The sequence below is a fragment of the Pezoporus flaviventris genome, unplaced genomic scaffold (genome assembly GCF_033815535.1).
Source record: "Pezoporus flaviventris isolate CSIRO_AGI_PZ_B2104156 unplaced genomic scaffold, CSIRO_AGI_Pfla_v1 ptg000071l, whole genome shotgun sequence".
Lineage (NCBI taxonomy): Eukaryota > Metazoa > Chordata > Aves > Psittaciformes > Psittacidae > Pezoporus > Pezoporus flaviventris.
Window position 1 is genome coordinate 2,746,559 of NW_026892619.1, and position 14,452 is coordinate 2,761,010.

Here is a 14,452-nt window from a genome sequence, read left to right on the forward strand (position 1 = left end):
TGAAGGGATATGGTCTGTGCTGAATCCTTTTGTATGGCTGCCAGATTGCTTCCCCACTCAAAGGAAAATTGAGCCCGGGAATTGTGATGGGACAGTACTGTCCGTTTTGAAATGTACCATGCAGTTGCTTGTTTATATCCTGCTTTACATCAAGCAAATAAAGACAAACGTGTGCTATGACCTAAACCAACAATAGCTCAGCTGATTGGGTTGGTGAGAAGATGCTCTTGGTGGCTGACCATCTCTCAGTTCTGCTTTCTGTTGTTCACCTTGCTGCCGCTTGCTCCAGTGTGACGATCCATTCGGAGAAGATTGTGACAAGGACAATGTATTAGTGACAAACCTTGAGAGGATGTTAGGAAACATCACTCCAGCTGTTAGTCAATGAGCAAAACTGTGAGGCTTGTCGAGTCCTTTTGCCATTTCACAGCATAAAACTGTCACCTCATTAATCAGAGGAGCATGTCACCACAATATTCCAGCATTCATCACCCAGCTTGGCAATTTCTGGGAATAAAACTGCAATTTGATAATCTCCACCTTATGCATTTGAAATATGCGGTGAAATTTGTGTTTACTGGTGCTGCACTTGATTGATCAACCAGTGAGGATTTCAATACATATATTAGAAAGCATAATTAAAAGGCAGACAACTAAGATGCTTGTCAGGTAGGAGGTTGTTACAGTGAGAAAAAACCCTTTTCATGCAGAACAGAGAATCTTGGCTGTAGTTATGAAGCTCCACTGCCTTGGTACTTGGAAGCATGACTGAGATGGTCTGGAAATGTGATGGGACAGAGTAGGGGTGAGGTTCTGTTTCATTAGGAATGTAACCCTGACGGGGCTTCCCAGACAAGGATCTATCTCTGTTGTACCTGTTTTGGTAACGTTACTGTTATCTGTAACTACAAACTATAGGTGAAGTACAGGGGTTTTATCAACCTTTCTTATTTTAATTCTGGATGAGTGCATACTTATGAACCTAAGAACCGAAGAGAAGATTTGCTTCCCAATTGGTTGAAGAATTACTCTCCATTTGTGTAAAAAATATGGTGGTCTGAAGCACGTAAAAGAACTATTCACTTATTTTTAATGCCAGATTTTGACTTAAGAGTAAAATGAGGAATGAATGAATGTGATTTCTTGCTTTTGGGATAGTTTCTGGTCTTTCAGCCCAAAATTCTTTGTCCATCCCTCAAGATAAAACAAATAATGTAAGTGTTGGGTTGAACTGGGTTCTCATTAACATGCTGGAGGCTTGAGCAGTTTCATCAAGGTTAATGAATAATGTGAATAAGAGACGAGGTCTGGTAGTAAAATGTAATGTTCAACCAAGTTCAGCTCAAGTGTTTTGGAGTAATCTAACTAAATATGGAGTATATCCAGGATACCTGCAAGTATAAATGGTAATAGGGATCTGAACTTCATGGCTTAGCTGTTTTACAAGAACAAGTAAAGATCATATGATGTTTAACATCACTTTTTCTTTGGAGTAGGCTGCTAACAATAATCAGGAGATTAATCTGGCTCCAAAGCTATTAATTTTATTCTTCCTTGGAGACTTCTAGACTCTGGCTTTGTGCTCTTCCACAGCTTTTGATCAAAGTAATTCTTTGCCCTGTGCAACAGATGCCTTCATCATGATCCCTTTAAAGAGGGAAGAACTCGGTTACATGCATTTATACATGTCACTTCTCATAAATGTCATCAGCTCTGTTGTGTTAAGCCGTAGTGAGGCCAATAAGTTATTAATAATTGAACATGCAGTTACAGAAGCAAAGTCATGCTTTGATCCAAACTAGGTAACATGAAAGCAGGGAGTGTTCTGATCGGGATGTTAATGGACAGAAGTTAAACACTTGACACTGTAACTGGACTGGAATAGAATACACTGGGAAGTCATTTTCAGAATTCAGAGCTCACACACTTCCTGTATCAAATCCTTTACAGGGATGTGCATGCTTGTTCACTGAGGACAGTCTCTTTAACTCAAGAGGCTGAAGTATTATTAAATCCTAAACCTATTTCAATAGAATTAAACGCTGTTAGTGCATGTGCCCACACATCCCTGTCCCTTTCTGCAGCTGTATCCTGAATGATGGTTAAACAAACATTCAGCTTGAGGAGTGGAGAAAGGCTGTTGCCTGGTCTTAATTTGTGCTTGTGTGCCAACAAATGTAATGGAATCTTGATTTGTGACTGAGGATCATATACAAATAAAACCTAGTAAAGAAAATCTGCATTCTAAGCCTTGCTGTGTAGGACATACCTACCCTTTAAAGTTGGTTTATTACTAAGGGTCTTGAACAGCTGGTATGTAGTTCAGTGTTTGCAAAAGGACTTGAGGTGTTCTGTTGAAAAGTGGCATTAATGAAAAGTATTCTTTTAAATAAGAGGGAACTGAGTTTGAAGCACTCAGTTTTTTGTCTTGAGAAGTCCAATCAGAGGGAGCCAAAGTGGCTTTTGCATTTAGTAAGCATCTCAGAGACACAGGATTGAGTTGTGCTCAGCAAATGAATGAACTATATAACAAGGGAAAGTGTAGAGTCCTGCATCTGGGCAGGAACAACCCCAGGTTCCAGTATAGGTTGGGGAACGACCTGTTAGAGAGCAGTGTAGGGGAGAGGGATCTGTGGGTCCTAGTGGACGACAGGATGACCATGAGCCAACACTGTGCCCTTGTGGCTAAGAAGGCCAATGGCATCCTGGGGTGTATTAGAAGGGCGGTGGTTAGTAGGTCGAGAGAGGTCCTCCTTCCCCTCTACTCTGCCCTGGTGAGACCCCATCTGGAATATTGTGTCCAGTTCTGGGCCCCTCAGTTCAAGAAGGACAGGGAGCTGCTGGAGAGAGTCCAGCGCAGGGCAACAAAGATGATTAAGGGAGTGGAGCATCTCCCTTATGAGGAAAGACTGAGGGAGCTGGGTCTCTATAGTTTGGAGAAGAGGAGACTGAGGGGTGACCTTATTAGTGTATATAAATATATAAAGGGGGAGTGTCACGAGGATGGAGCCAGGCTCTACTCAGTGGCAAACAATGATAGGACAAGGGGTAATGAGGTTCCACTTAAACTTGAGAAGAAACTTCTTCTCAGTGAGGGTGACGGAACACTGGAACAGGATGCCCAGGGAGGTTGTGGAGTCTCCTTCCCTGGAGACATTCAAAACCCGCCTGGACACATTCCTGTGTAACACTATCTAGGTGTTCCTGCTCCGGCAGGGGGATTGGACTAGATGATCTTTCAAGGTCCCTTCCAATCTCTAGCATACTGTGGTACTGTGAACTAAACCAAAGGAATACCCCTTGCAATAAACAGTAACAAACCTGAGCTGCAGTGGGAGACAGAGAGGAGGCATCACCAGGCAGCCACAAGGGATAATGAAGGGCTAAGCAAAAATGAGGTGAGGATGGTTCTGGGCCGCACATTCTATGTTATATTGACTAGCTGCTTTTAGAGAACAGGGTAAAATGAGCATAAACAAAATTCAGGAGTACTGAAGCCACTAGGAGCCTCCTACAGTATAACAGTGAATGTACTATGACTGAATGCTCGGGTTTTGCCTAGAAAACAAAAATCTGCTGTAAACATGTGCATTAGGGAGTGAAAACCAGGACAAGCCTGAGCATGGAACTACAAAGCTGTGATACAGTGGAGGCCTGTCCTCTAGCACCATGGAAAGTTTGTCAATAGCTCTAAACCCAGCTACCTTGAAGTTTGCCTACTTCCAAGTGTTCCTATATGTTATCATTTTATAATTGCGTATAAAGAAGCTCCTCATTCTCTTATATATGTGAAGAGTACATATGGGTATAAGGCAGTGGAGAATATTTTATCTAAATTGGGATTCTGAGGTCTTCTTAAGAGTTTAATTCCATTTTCATTTCACTCCCTGGGAAAGCTCCTGAAGGAAGAGGTATGACCATACACAAGAGCTGCCAGCTCTGAGCACAGCGTGACTGCAGCTGATGGGATGCAGTGTGGGGAGAGGAACATGGAGCGGGGAGTGCTTGCTGGAGGGGGGACCTGCAGGCTCTGTGAAAGCCTGGCTGCAGAGGCTCTGGCTGCTTGGGAGAGAGCTCTTAAAGGATAGAGATGTGGTCTAGTCAGGAAATGCTGCTCGATACCAGATGTGTTAGCTTGTAGCTAAGACATGTAGTATTAGGTCTCTCTCTTTATATCATTCTGTTAATGAACAGTCTCTGATAAGAGTGTTTCTGCTTCTGGACCTTCTGTAATATCAAAGGGTAGATTTCTAACTGTAATTACATAGGCATTAGCCTTTCTTCCTTTCAGCAGCTACTATTAGGTTGTTGTGATAGAAAGATGAAATACAGCATTAATATACCCCAGATATAATGTTGAACACACTTGAATCAAGTGTTTTAATTTCGTCAATATTTATAGGAGATGTCTGAGTCAATGGACTAGGGTAATTGCTGGAGCAAAAGGTAGGACAAAGCATTTCGAGGAAAAATCCTCACAGGAATATTATCTTTCTACCAGAGAGCATTCAAAATAAGAATGCATCAAGATTTGCCTGGTTTTAGCAAATCCCACAGCACATTTCAAGTCCTGCATTAGGAAAGCAGTTCCCATGGATGGGGGATATACCCTAATGTCTAGAAAAGTTCCTTAAATGAGGAAATATTTTATGTGACCAGACAGACTGATTGCTCAAAGAGTAGTAATCTGCAGTGCCTAATTAGTCCATTAAGTCAAATTGTACTTAGCAGGCATGACACAATTACATTACAATGGAAACACAAAGGGAATTCAGGGTCTATTACCATATAGAAGGTCAGTGGCTCCGGAGAAACACTGCTTTCTTTGCAAAATACGAGGTGGGAGTAGCTAGGAAAAGGCTTGTTTTGTGAATGTCTTTACTTTCCATTCATAGTTTCTTTAAATGGTGGAGCAACTTAAAAGACACAATATTTTATTACTGCTCTGTCTGCTTAAAGTTGGATATGGGAGCACTGGCACAGAGGAGAGGAGCAAACACGTGATAACCTGGGGTGGCTGTGAGTGCTGTTGGTCATCCGGAGAGTCTCCTCTGTTGAAGATCCAGCAGACACCTACTTTGGTCCCAGTACCTGCTCAAACTCTAGCTTGAATACAGTCAATTTCTGGCTTTGGAACCCCCCCGTGTGGAAGAAGTTTCTTCTTCCTCCACCATCCTTCATGTGGCCATGCCTTTCTGTGACACCTCACCCAGCACTGGCTGTCTCTCAAGTAGCTGATGTAGTGATGGCTTGCACAGTGTTACTCTAAGCTAGTCCTGCATTTCTTCTCTCTCTGTTTCCCAAAAGAGTGTCCAAATGGGGAGGGAAAGGGAAGGGAGGCAGAATGCCATAAAAGCTTGAAACTAGAGGTGAAAGGATTATTAAAGTCTGTATTAATTAAATCTCCTGTTCGTGGAAATCTTGAAACTAAAGTTGGTGTAAACAGGTCGAACCAGCGAGTTTTGCTTTACCTGTCCACTGACACAGGAATATTCATTGCTTTTCAAACTTCCTCATGAAGTGTAGAAATGTGGACACTTAGAGGACAATGCAGTGACATTGTAGGTTTTTTTTTTACTGTTTCTCTACAAATATTGACACCCAGGATCCATAATTAAACAGGCATGCTTTTGAGGATGGAGAAATGTATTTACTGATATGAGAGTCAAAAAGTCATAGAGGAAGAAATAACTGTGCATGACCTTCCTTTGTTGGAAGAGGATTTTAGTTTCCTACCTAGCAGCTTCGGAATAAAACTTAAGTTATAAATCATAGACGTTTGTGGGGGTTTTTGTGTGTGCATTTCCCTCTCCTCACCCCCTGTACCCCCCATAAATGCTTAAGTAGTTAAAATATTCACCATGCAGGGCTGGTACTCTGAAGAATTAATCAAACTGTCAGGCTGTAGACCAGACACTGCAGAGAATACACAGTGGTGTGTCATGGTTACTTAGCAACTATAGCTGAAGAGGTTAAGGTAGAAAATACTGTCAGTTTGCTGTGTTTGAGATCTCCTTTTCTCCCCTCCTTTGTATACATATTTTTTCCCCCAACAGATGAAGTCTTTTGTATGGTTTAATGATCTTATGCTATAGCTTTCAAAAGAACCTACGATTTCTGTAGACCAATTTGAATTAAATGACTAATTGTGAAGATGTGAGTGTAGCTCCTGACAAGAACAGGAGCTGTTACCCAGAATGTGTATAAAAAAAAACCCCACTGTTGAATGGGAAACGGTTTAATTTTACTGTCATTTCTTTTCCCTTAAAAACCAAGGTAAGTTTTTAAGGGCTAAGTGCAGTTTGACTCAAACATCATTGAAACAATGTTCTACCGTGGTGGCAATGGAAGTGGGAACTGTTTGGCACTTACATTATTGGTGGTAATATTTATTGCCCTGATAAGGAAATGGAGCTTGCTTACTAGGAGGAAACAGATGACCCCTCTCAGCTGTGTTCGGCTGGAAGATTTGCCTCTGGCAGGAGGTTAAAAATAATAGCAGTTCTGAAAATTTTATGAAAGCTTCAGGGTAAGTGTTACTTTAACATCAGCAGCTCTAACACAAACAAGCCTTAAATCCTGCAACTTATGAAATGATAATGAGGAAAGGATCCACGATTTCTGTTGTGCTCACGAAGGGCGCATGTCTGAATGTAGGAGTATGTATGTGCATACACAATGTACACAAAGGGACCTTTGTGGAAGGAGTAGAAGGATTGCCAGGAGCTGAATGTAGGCATTGAGGCCGTTCAGTATCACTAATCTGTAGCTCTTCAGTTTTGTATAATGCAAAGGGAGAGAAAACAACCCACTGACCTCCAATATGAGTCCCAATCCGTTTCTGTGTGTACACCCATGCTCGCTGTTTCCATGTGGTAAAGCGTGTCCTCATCCAGATGACAACATGCATGTGCACCTCATTGCCTTTATTGAATTTTGACTACTATTTAGGATTTGGATTCTGAATATTAGCTTCTCAAGAAGAATATTATCATACAGCCCTTTCAAATGTCATGTAGGAAACTCATGGCTTCTATAGGAGCACCGAAAGCTGAGTGTGATGTGGAAATAAATTGTCCCACTGCAATCAGGGTGACCACTGATGCTTAGAGACATAGTTAAGTAAATGGTTACAGATGAATCGGTGAGGAGGAAATCGAGCCCCTTAAGGATATAGGGTCCACTTTGGGTTTCCAGAAGCAGTATGAGCAAACAGTGCAATCAATACATTCTATAAATATACATTAATCTGACTGCAGTTCTCTTTTCTCTCCCTTTGTCTTGAAAAAGAAATGGGAGCAAAGAAAAAGCAGGCTTTAAAATAATCCTTCTGAAATATTTGAGATGATACAGTTGAAAGTGCATGCACCTTTTGAGTGTGGTCCAACTTGGTTGCTAGGCATATCCAGTCCTCTCAAACATCAATCCTAATGGAAATGGTAGTTATATGTGTGCTGTGTTCAGAAACTCTGTAGTATACAAAGGAAACGCCTGTAAGTTTGGGGATGTTTGGCAGTTGAGCAGAAGATGGATCCGGACAGCTACACTGTTTGTAGGCTTTTATTCTTTGATAGTAATTTGCTAAGGTGCTGACAGTGTGCCCAAACTCTACGTTGGATAGATAGCAAGACAGTCCCTAAATATGGCTTTGCTTTATTTATTGTTAGCAGGATTTTTATATCCCACTCTTATATCTTGTGGTTCCATTGATTTTTTTACTGGTTGTGTAATTTAACTGTGTATTGATTCATTGGCTTTCTAGAACTCTACATCTGTTTCTGTAATCACCCAGCTTTGGGGTGGGTGTGTGTGAGAGAGAAGAGGAATAACTATGAAATCCATGTCTATGCTTGCCAAGTTTATTCACCAGTTGCTCTTCCACCCCCATTCTTGCTGGTTTTTTGCACTGCGTTTAGTTCTTTTTAGTAACTAATGATGATCCTTGCCTTATTGTTTGCTCTTTCACCACATTGATCTGGCGGTAACTGAACCAGAGTCAGTACATTGTGGTAAGGAGCCATGATCATCAGGTTCACTGTGTTTCTCTGGTGCTAGCACATTCTTTTGTGCAGGTATTACATGACTGCTGGCGAGAACCCACGTATTCCCCAAAATTGTGCAAGAAATCCTCAAGAGCTGGCTGCTGTCCATAAAGGCAGTGGTTTGCTTACCATTAGACATTATTGTTCTAGATAGTATCATCTAAACACCAGCTGGGCGTTACCAGTTATCTGAGTACCTCTGAAGAGGTTTGTAAGGATCCATCATGCAAATGGCATCTGTTGTCAGGAGCCATTGAGAGAGAATTTACTCTGGTGGAGTAATGAAGTGGTGTAAGGACATAATGTTCTAAGCCTGAAGAAGAAATTGCATCCCATTGTGGGCCTATTTTTCTTACTTACTGATAGATATCTTTTTTTTTTTAGTCACAAAAAAGCATTGCTTGCACTCAGTTTACAAAAGATTATCACAGAATGTGTATATCCTCTGAAGACTTTCTGACAAGAGAAGGGAAAGAAAATCATTGAGCATTTCCTGACTGTTAAATGGTTTGGAGGTGTTCTTATTGATGTGATTTTTATTGGAGCTATTTTCCCAAACAAGTTCTCAGCAGCAGTCCACTGGAGTGCAGTTAATTCATTAGAACAGGAAGAACTTGAGTTAAATGCATTATAGATGAACTGTTCGTACGTAATAAGGTCAATTCATAGAGGGCAAAGACACTCTAGGTTATTAGCATTTGCTACAGGAGCTCACCAACATGTGCCTTCGTCTTACCTGAGTTTGAGACAATTTCTGCAGAGTTATTTACTGACTTTGCTTAATATCCGTTGACAGAACCTGTTTAAATCTGCAGGTGATGATGCTGTGCATGTAATTCTTTACTAAATAAAGGTGTGAGCCCAAGTGTCTGGTTTGCATAGTGGTTTATACTAAAGCAGTGTTGTTGCTGTAGGTGAGCATCTTTACATCAAGTATTAAGCCAAGTTTCCACAGCCTTTGTTATTTTAAAAACCAGAAATGAAATGGAGATAGAAGAGGGATAATCTCAACACGGGCTGTGATCTCAGCTTCCTGTACAACCTTACTTTGGTGGCATTAGGTGGATCTCAGTATCTCTATATTTGCTTCTCAAAGTTTCCTGGTCAAATGTGAAAGGTGTTCAATACTTCATATTGTAATGATTTTGTACATACTTCCAAGGAATACCTTTGACCCAGTCTGCCTCAAATGGTGTAAATTGGCGAAGCTCTTTTTGCTTCAGTGAAGCAGTGCTGATTGAGATAGTCTGACCTGCACAGGATGCAATTAGGAGAAGAATTGGATCTCCAGTGCTAGGAATAGTGCTTTCTGTACTGGGGTGAACAATAGGTTTAATTAGCTGGTTTGTAAAGGGCTTGAAGAAGGTGAATGGTTAGAGCAGTGTTAAAGGTCAGCCTGCTGTTTTCCACATCTATTGTCCCTTGGGAGAGGAATCAGAGCAATAGCAAGAGAGGAAATCTGAAAAGCAAAACTGTGAATAGCAGAAATGATTGTGTTTGGGCTTCTTAGTGCACTGCTTGTATGTCTCTTGTTAAACCCATGGCCATAGTGTTGAATAGCAAGGATTGCTCATGAATCACGTGAATCTGGTTTAAAACCAAGCCTTGCAGCTACCACCAATGGGAGTGTCGCTTCATTCCTTATTATTTGTATTACTCTATGGACTGCATAGTCCTAGCTAGTTCTGAGAATACCACTTCCCTTGGGGAATCTCTATGTAGAGGGTGGTTAGGTGGGGCTTGTCCAGATTGTCAGTCTGGTAAGGATAGCAGCCAGTGACTGCAATCGATTTACACTCTGGATGTGTAAAAATGATTGCTTTAGTGGCATGGGAATGGCCATATGGTACTATGAAGTCTGGTAGTACTTTAATTTAATAACCTCTCCAGTAGTGGCTACCACTAACAATTATGTTGCAAAGTGATTTTGGACACTTTTTAATTAAGACTGGCTTGCAGGAAAAATCCTAATCCATTAGAGGTCGATCTGTGCCTTGAAGCAAGGTCAGTTTTTCTTCTTGAATCAGCGCAAGGGTGGAATTCTCTCATTGTGCATATAGTAAGTAACTTAGTTTGCTTTTTCATCTGTTTAGAATTTTGATACCAGATTTAGTGCTTCTCAGCACAGAGCACGGAATATTTCTTATTGTAAGTTTTCTCTGTTTCTGGTCCGCTGATCTCCCTTGCACATTGAGTAGTGAGAACTGGAAATGGAAGCAAGGGAGCTACCATTTTCTGATATATTTTAATCCAATGTCTCTTTTAGACATACGTTTACATGTATAAATAGATAGAAATATATATAGAAAGGGCTCACTGTCTACGATGCTGTTCATTGTAATCATCAATTTGCTACTAAGGAGAAATCTCATGTAGTTTAGTAAAGTAGTTGTAAGCCTGTAGTCATCCCTGAACTTGCAGAAGTAGCTGAACACCATGGTTGACACCTCCAACAGGTTTGCTCTGTGTCTTTAATTGCAGAATGCCTTTCTCTAGCAGTGTTTTCTAGGAAGATGGTTTTGGAATTCCTCAGCAGTGCTTTCTGGCCCATAGAGATGCCCAGTCATGTAAAATGTGCTACAGAGGAGCGAGCTGCTAAGCTAACCCTGATAATCCAGGCCCTTGGAGACTGCTGCTATGCTAGTGAGGCATGGATTAATTCCCTATTAGACTCTGCTTCCACCAATGCTGCCAAGGTAAAACTCACACCCAATTACCAGCCTGTATGTGAGTACAAAAGCCAAAGAGCAAAAAAAACTTGTGAAGATGGAGCCTTGCTAGGCAGAAGCAAATTATGCCTGTATATAAACCCAGCCTAGATTTCCTGTAGCCCACTTACGATACTACCTTACTTAGAGCTGGTTGGCCAGTTTCTTGCTGTAAAGTCTGTTGGTTTTGTAATGATTTAACTCATAGAAGTTTGTGGTTTTTGTCATTCCAGGCTCTCATTTGACAGGGCATTTGCACGAGTGTGGCAAATTCATCTGTAATGAGATGGGGCTACAGATAGGATTCCTCTAAGTGGAAGAACATGAAATAGGGTGACCTGATGCAAGAGTACGTGCGTGGGGAAAACACACTTTCAGTTGTGAGACTCAGAATGAAAGTAGTTTTTCAAGCAGTTTCCACTTTTAGTGGGTCTGAACAGTGAAGACTTAACTGGAACAACAGGCAGGGTGTAGAAAGCTGAGCAGGAATTGATTTAAAATGCCTGTTGAGAAGCATTTGTTCAACCTCTGAAGAGTCTGACTCTGAGTAAGCATCTCCTTGCCTGGCAGACTGGAAAATACCCATCTCTGAAGAGTTAACACTGAGGATCCTTCAGGGAGTACAGTCACAGCTGGTGGGGGGCTTTGCTGAAATAAAATGCCTCTGGCAACTTCCTGTTCTGCAGGCTGCAGTGTTCTTCAGAGCAGGGCAGGCTTGGAAATGAGTATAAAACAGTAGCAGTTGCTTTGCAAAGAGAAATAAAGTTGTTCAGGAAGGGAGCTGCTGGTTTTTGTCCGGCTTCTCCGACTGCTACTTTATCATTCACATTCACCTTTTCTCACATAACAATACTGTAGTCACTGAAGGTTTGGATTTTTTTTCTGCTTTAGCTCTCCAAAGTTCAAGTTGCTCTTCTGGAACTTGCATTTAACCTTTAAGAAACAAGCTGAAGTCTCTGTGTGTGACCTTGAAGGATGGGGCAGAGAGGGAAAGAAATATCACTGTGACTCACTAAAGACAGCTTTAGAAATACCTAACAAGCCATTTAATCTAAAATGGGAGAAAAGGACACTTAATGTAAGTGACAGGATCTGTAGAGGGACAAAAAGAAAGAATCTTGCCACGGTGACTAGAAGTCACATTTAGGAAAACAGACGACAGAGGCTGAGCTGGAAAAAGTAATGTCTGTTTTGTCATATGAGTCCATTCCTGAGAAATATGCCAGAGAAATGAAGATAGGAGCAACACAAGTATGGAAAAGACTAGAACCTAGTTCACATGGCGAGGGGTTTCACCATAATAGATGTACAGATTATCAGTCCTCAGATTTTAGGTGATAAGGCAAAGAGATAATGCTGTTCTTGCTTCTTTTTCTTTCTTTTTCTTTCCTTTTCTGTTGATCATTCAGTGCTGTGGCACAAGTCGGGAAGATTGCATCTGCTTTTGAAACATCTCCATCACTGCTGGAGGCAGAATACTGACTGTGATGCACGCTGTTTGCTCTAATGCAGGGATGTAATTAGGTCTTCATTAGGCTTTTGAGTCTTCTGTAGTGCCCAGCCTCTGCAGCTGAGTAGGATCTCCTGTTGTACCTGGTGGCAGAGAGAACTGGCCATAAATCATCAATCTTTTGCATCATTAATCTGATAGTAACCTTAAACCAGACCTTATCCATGCTGGGTTGGAGCAGCTGGTAGTTTTGGTCTCTTTATGTTGTTTAGGAATAGGGAAATACAGTCCTGATTTTACCGATGGGGAACTGAGACACAAACAGGAGCTGGGATTTTTTGCAGTGTCAAGCAGAGCAGAATGCTGTCTTTAGGGTCAAGTAGTTGAGTTCTCCTGGTAAAGGTAGAGCTGTTAAGGTGTTCAGCTTCCTGTGAAAGCTGAGTTCCCCAGGAGCTGTAAAGCCTGTGAGTTCGCTCAGCCTGTCAAAAGCTACAGTTCTTGTGCCAAAATGCTTTTCCTCCCCCCGTCATGTTGCCATTCTGCTCAGCTCAGGATGGAGCCCAGGAAATCAGCTTTGTTTAGTCAGTTGGTTTGGCACAAATCTGTTGATGATGCTCCCGTGTTGTATCATCCCTCAAGAGGCTACGGAGTGGGTGGAATCTAAGTTGGAAGGGATCTGGGGGGTCACGTGTGGTTAAGCAGAAGCCCATTTTGTCTGTTGTGAACCTTCTGCTAGTGCCTGCACAATGGTTTTGTTTTTGTGATATCTGCTCTGTGCTTCAGCAAGAGTTACCTGTCATAAATACATTGCACCTCTTTGTAGCTCTATAATTGAGTTAGGAAGTTACCATAGCAACCACTGCAATTAATTAAAGTACTTGGGCATGGGAAGTTTAGAGATGCAGAAAACAGTTTCGTGTATAAATAGTACAATCTGTTTATGCTCAAAGGATTTGCCCCTTCCCTCTTTTTCTCCTCTAATCTCAGCTGAGAAATTGGGCTCCTTTTTTTTTTGTTCTTTTGGGGATTGACAAATCATTGTGTTATTCCCCATAAACTCTGTAAAGAAATTGTTGCAGTTAATGGCTATTGAAGACAAATGCATTTTACATGGTTTAGTGTGAGGTGTCCCTGCCCATGGCAGGGGGGTTGGAACTGGATGATCTTAAGGTCCTTTCCAACCCTAACTATTCTATGATTCTATAATTCTATGCTCTTCAGGGAAGCAAGCGTTTTGAGGGCTGTGAGGACAGCAAACTGGACCACTGTCCATGCCTATCTTCTCCTGCCCTATGGTAGCATAACATGGGCACACTGCTCATTCTTCTGTTGTATCAGGTCTGCAGTTTCACTCGAACAGAATAAGCAGAGGCAGCCTCTTTTCAGCGTGTTTCCAGCCTAAATGTGTGTCCTTGGACAAGTCACTTGTCATGGGCTGCCGTCCTAGCTAGCTGTGCTTCCTGTTAGTGTGGAACAACTGACAACAGAGCCGTGATCCCATCCCTGACACACTGATAGCACTAAGACTGAAGCTGGTGTTGTTGTGCAAGTTCTGCATCTTTTAGGAGCTGTTGTCAACAAGTGGAAGCTCCATTCTCTACGATTTAAAAGAAAAAGAGGGGGGCATTCTCATGAGCAAGTCCTGCCTGAGTCGTCTCTTCTGATGGCCATTTTTGGGAGGGAGGGGGACTTTTTGTCGGCTGGAAGCATTAGACTGCAGTGTGTGAGTATAGCCAGAAGTGCAGACAAGGTGGAGGTGATGATTCCAAGGAGAGTCACCAGTCAGACATGGAGAGCTTTGGGCTTCATGTGTGATAAGGAAACTGGAAGACCAAAAAATACAGGGCATTGGGTTTTGAGCTTGTTAAACTGCTTGTTCTTGTACAATGGTTTCTGTCTGTGTTCTTGGTCCCAGCTCTATCAACAGGAGAGCTGAGGATTCATTTCCTCTGTAGGATGATGCTAATAATTATTAATCCCCCTCCTCCCAACAAAACTTGCACATCAGCACTGTTTGTGCAGAAGCACCACTTCTGTTTAATGCACAGACCCTTTACTGCCCAGCAACTTTTGCTGTTGTACAGAGATGGATGGGTTTAGAAGTCACTGCCTAATGGAAAAAGGGCTTGAGTCTGTTTTTTCTTTTCACTCTGCATTACTGCCAGAGTTTAGAGGGTGCTGGGCATCAGGGGATTCTCTGCTGCTGTGTTTTTTATATGAAGGGGTATCTGAAATCTGAAGGCAGTAGCACT

General features: G+C 41.8%; 1 protein-coding gene across 1 annotated transcript in view; it reads left to right on the plus strand.

The window, feature by feature from the left end:
* Positions 1-11,628, plus strand: part of RAB11FIP1 (RAB11 family interacting protein 1) — a 402,092-nt gene extending 390,464 nt beyond the window's left edge. The window contains exon 7 of the transcript XR_009746777.1: positions 11,618-11,628. The gene's annotated coding sequence lies outside the window, so the exon portion shown is untranslated. The remainder of the gene's footprint in view (positions 1-11,617) is intronic.
* Positions 11,629-14,452: the final 2,824 nt, after the last annotated feature.